Genomic DNA, 6144 nt, shown 5'->3' with positions numbered 1-6144 from the left:
CCTAATGTTGACCCTAATGTTGACCCTAATGTTGACCCTAATGTTGACCCTAATGTTGACCCTAATGTTGACCCTAATGTTGACCCTAATGTTGACCCTAATGTTGACCCTAATGTTGACCCTAATGTTGACCCTAATATTGACCCTAATATTTAAAAATAATAATTATATATTAATGTTGACCCTAATGTATAATAGTAATATTTATATTTTTTTAATTAATAATATATTTTTTTATATTCTTTTATTACTTTATTTAGATTAATAAATTTAAATTTTTTATAATATTTAAATCTATCTATACTATATATTTTATATATAATTAGATATTTATTATATTATTAATAATATTTATTTTAATTTTTAATATTTAAATTCTAGTATTTATAATTTTAATTGTCATAGAAATAATAACAATTATATAAGGTAACTGTATAGTTTACTTTATTCTAGATATATAGATATTCTAATAGTTAAATAGTATTTTTAATATCTATATCCATTATCTTTCTAATAATATATAGTAGCTTTATTAAAAGAATTAATTATTATATATAGAGAATCCTAGGGATTCTTAGCTATAAATTAGTACTATAATTATTAGTAGAAAATTAAGAATTAATCTTCTATCTCTAGTATTTATTATCTAGTGCTTTATCTATATATTCTTATTTAATTAATAGATTCTTTATTTTAATTAGTAGATATTTCTTTAATAATTTTAATTCTTTTTTTTAATTATTTAAGAATATTGTTAGTATTATTATTTTAATTATTTAATAGAGATATTTTTTTATCTCTAAAAATCTCTAATAAAAATATATCTTTTTTTATAAAAATAGTTTTAAAAACTATTTTTAAATTAAATATTTAAGAAAATAAAATTCTCTAAAGTTTAAAAAATATTATTTAATAATTAAAGAATTAACTATAAAATAAAAAATCTTTATAAAATTATTAATAATCTAGTTCTATTTTATTAATAGATAATTATATTACTAAATTTTTTAAGAATATTTCTAAATTTATTCTTAACTTTAAACTATAATAAAGATAGAAATAGATTTTTAATTTAAAATATTTTTTTAAAAAAGTAAAAAAATATTTAAAAAAAAATAATTAAAAAATTATTATAGTATTTTTTTATATATTTTTAATTTATTAATAGTAATAGTACCAATATTTTATAAAAAAAAAAGAAATTAATAAAGAAATATTAAAAAATTATAATAATATTTTATAGAATAGATTTTTTTATTAATTAAAAATTTAGCTATTTTATAGTCTAATATTATAAATTAATTTAAAAAAATTTATTAATAAAAAGATTAAGATTTAAAAAAATTTTATATTTATTTTAATTTTTTAAAATAATATTTTTTAAAATAATTAAAAAAAGAAAAAGTACTTATTTTTTTTATAAAATTTTTTTTAAAATTATTAAAATATATATAAAAATATTATATAAAGTTTTTAAATTAATAAAATAAAATAGTAATTTTTATTATATATTATTAGAATTTTCTATATAAAAAATAAAAATAGAAATATAATATTTTTTTAAAAAAAAGTAAAAATAAAAATAATAAATTAAATAAAGATAAGAAATTATAAAATATAAAAAAAAATTTAAAAAAAAATTTTAAAAAATCTAATAAAAATTTTATTAATAATAAAAAAAATTCTTTATAATACTATATATATAATAGTAATTTTTATTTTATTAATTATTATTTAAAAAAAAAAAGCTATAATTTAATTAGCCGAAGTAGAAGAAGTAGATTTAGAGTTAGAAAATAATTTAAAGTTAGAATAATTTTTATTAAATTAATTTTTAATTTCTATATAAAGATTATTATATATTTTTATATTTTTATTTAATATAAAAATAATATTAAAATATTTATTAATTTAAATAGCTATATTAAAATTAATATTATTAGCTATTAATTTATTAAAATTTTTATTTTAAAAAGATTTAATTTATAGCTTTAATAATTAAAATAATTAATTATATTATTATTCTAATTTATAGTATATAAAAAATATTTTTTATTATTATTAATTTTTAAAAAATTATCTAGAGCTTTATTAGACTATATATAGTAATTAATAGAGATTTTTATTTTTAAAAAAATCTAATTTTTTTATTAATAATAATTATAAATAATTTAAAAATCTATTTATTACTATAGAATTATAAATAGTAATTTAAATTTTTATTAATTAAATTAATATTAATTTATAAATTTATAAAATTATATTAAAATCTTATTTATATCTTTACTATAGTAAAACTATTTAAAAAAATCTAGTTACTAAATAATTTAAAAAATTCTATTTTATAATATATTAATAAAATTCTACTAAAACTAAAAAAATATAAAGATATTTTTTTAAAATAAAAATTTAAAATTATATTATTTTAAAAAGTAATAGATTATATAATTAAATTTATTAATAGTAAAATATTACTATATAGTTTTATTTATTTTTTTTTTTAATAAAAATTTTAAATATTAAAATAATATATTAATAAAAATCTAGAGTATAGTTAGATTAGATTTTTAAAAAATTCTATAGAAATCTTTATCTTATTTATTTTTAAAAAGAATAGTAGTTTAAAACTATATATTAATTATTAAGATTTTAATAAAATAATAATAAAGAATTACTATTTATTATTTTTAATATTAAAAATTTTAGATTATTTAATAGATATAAAATTTTTTATTAAAATTAATATTTAAAATATATATTATTAAATCTATCTATAAAAAAAAATAAATAGAAAATAATATTTTATATAAAATATAGTTATTTTAAATATTTAATAGTATTTTTTAATTTTATAAATATATTAGCTATTTTTTAAAGCTATTTATATATAATATTATATAATATTTTAGATATCTATTATATAATATATCTAGATAATATTTTAATTTTTTTATTAAATTAAAAGAGCTATATAAAATATATTAAATAAATATTAAATTAATTATAAAAAATTAATTTATATAGAAAATTATTAAAATATATTTTCTATTAAAAATAGATTAAATTTTTAGAATATATTATATTATAAGATAATATTTTTATAGATTTTTAATAAATAAATAATATTATATTATAGAAAGAATCTAAAAGCTATTATAATATATAAAGTTTTTTAGAATTTTATAATTTTTATTAATAATTTATTTAAAATTATTTCTAAATTATTTTATTTTTTATTTTCTTAATAAAAAAATTAAAAAATAAATAAAAATCTAGACTAATTAAATTTATTTTTATAGAAAAATTAATATTCTAATATTTTATTATTATCTTTTAATTAATATTTTTTTATACTATTTTAATTTTTAATAATCTATTTAAATTAAAATTAATATTTTAAATAAAAAAATAGTAGAAATTATATTTTAGTTAAATAAAAATAAAACTTACTATTTTATAATAATTTAGTTATAAAAATTTAGTAAAATAAAATTAAATTATAGTATTTTTAATTAAAAACTATATATTATTATCTATTTATTTAAATATTAATAATAATATTTTAAAAATTTAGTATATACTATTAAAATTTTTATTAATTATTTAAATTTATAGATCTTTATAAAATAAATTAAATTAAATAAATATTAAGCGCGATAATTTATATTTCTAATTTTTTTTAATTTTATAATTAAATATTAGACTAGAAAATTAAATCTAGTTAATAGATTTTTCTAAAAATTAGAGAAAATCTTAGAATATACTCTAAATATAAAGTTAATATTATTATTTATATAATAATTTATTAGTATAGAATTCTTATAGATTAAGAATTTATTATAAAAAAAACTCTAGTTTAAACTTAGTAAAATATTTTTATAAAAAAGTTCTAAATTTAATATTTATATAATAATAAGCTTTAAAAATTATAAAATTAGTATAGAAATAGTTAACTAAACTATTTAAAAAAAATTAAATTAAAATTAATTTATTTCTAGATTTTAAATATAATATATTTATATTTCTAAAAAAGTATATATTATTAAGATTTAAAAAGATTTAAAAGATCTTATAAAATAGATATAATCTAAAAATCTAGAGATTTAATAATAAAAGATTACTATAAAGTAAAGATTTATAAAAAATAAGAATTAAAATATTATTTTTAATAAATTAATTAAATTTAAAAATTAATTATATATTTTTTTAAAAAAGAATTTATAGTAAATCTTAATTAATCTATATTATAATAATTTTTTTATAGATTATTTTAAAAAAAATTATATAGAAATTCTACTTAAAAATAAATTTTATTAAATAAATTTTTAATAAAATATTATAGACTATATAGTAAAATATCTAGTATATTAAAAAATAGTAGCTTTAAAATATTATTTTTATAAAATTTTAGAATTACTATTAATTTTATTTAAATCTTTTATAGAACTATTAATAGATTTTATAATAAAGTTATTAGAAATAATATTTAAAAATAAAATTATTAATTTAATATAGATAATAATTAATTAATTTTTTAAATAATTACTATTCTTTTTTATTTTAATAATAATTAATATAGTAAAATTTATTAAATTATTTTATAATTATATAAAATTATAATTTAAACTATTAAATAGTATTATATTTAATAAAAAATTAATCTTTATTAATAAATTCTAGTTAAATTTTTATTATTTTAACTATATAAAATTTAGATTATTAATAATATTTTATTTATAAATTAATAGTTAAATAGAATATATAAATTAAATATTAGAATATTATTTTAAATATTTTATTAATAAAAAATAAATAAATTAATTAAATCTATTTTTAATAGTAGAATTTATATATAATAACGCTTAAAATATAATTATTAAACTATTACTATTTTAAATTCTATTTAACTACTTATTAAATTTTTAATTATATATTAAAAATAATACTTTTTTAAAAAAGATTCTAGTAATATAATATTATATTAAAAAATTAATAAAAATTTATAAAAATTTAGTAGAATATTAGTAAAATATAATAGAATTTTAAAAAAAATATTTTAATAAATATTATTAAGTAAAATTATTTAAGTAAAATAATTTTATATAGTTATTAATTTAAAATATTAAATTAAAAGTTTTAATTTAAAAACTAGTATTAAAATATATTAAACTATTTTAAATACTAAATACTATAAAAAAGTAAATATATTAATTTAGTTTATTTAATAATTATAATTAAATTTATAATATATTCTATATCTTATTACTAAAACTATAGAATACTATATTATTAAAATAATATTAATCTATTATTAATATTTAATTTTAATAATAATAATAAATAAAAAATAGAAAAAGTTAAAGAAAAGTAAATCTTTAAAAAAAAAATCTAATATTTAGTAAAATAAATAGAATAATTATTAAAATATAATTAATAGATTTTTAAAAAAGATATAGTAAATATAAAAAAAAAAATTTATAATTTTAAATAAAAAAGTTAATAATATATTTAAAGATTAATATAATATTAATATAGCTATAGTAAATATTTAATAAATAAATAATAATTATAAAAAAATATATTAACTTTATATATACTAGAAAATTTTATTATTAATTAAAATATAAAAAATCTACTAATTTATTTTAAAATTATTATTAAAATAGAAAGATAAAAGCGTTAAAATATTAACTAATTACTATATTAAATTACTATAAAAATAATAAAGAAAATATTAAATATAGTATTTTAATATTTCTATTAATCTTTTTTTATATTTTTTTAATTAAAATATTTATAAACTATTTATTTTATATAATAGATAAAATTTTAAATAATTATTTACTAAGATATATAATTAGTATTAAATTTTTTAAATTAAAATTAATAATTTTCTATATATTATCTATAAATTTTTATATTATTTTAAGAAGATAATAGACTTAACTATTATTTAAAAATATTAATATAATAGCTTATATTTTTATAATAATTAATAATAATTTATTATAAAATTATTAAAAAAAAAGTTTTAAATTAATTTATTAATATATACTTTAAGCTTTTTAATTTTTTTAATAATTAAATAAAATTTTTTTTAATAAATTAATTTTACTTTATTAAAAATATAGTATAATATAATAT

Source organism: Aspergillus flavus, chromosome 5, assembly GCF_009017415.1.
Source record: "Aspergillus flavus chromosome 5, complete sequence".
Classification (NCBI taxonomy): domain Eukaryota; kingdom Fungi; phylum Ascomycota; class Eurotiomycetes; order Eurotiales; family Aspergillaceae; genus Aspergillus; species Aspergillus flavus.
Note: the sequence above shows the minus strand (reverse complement) of the source record.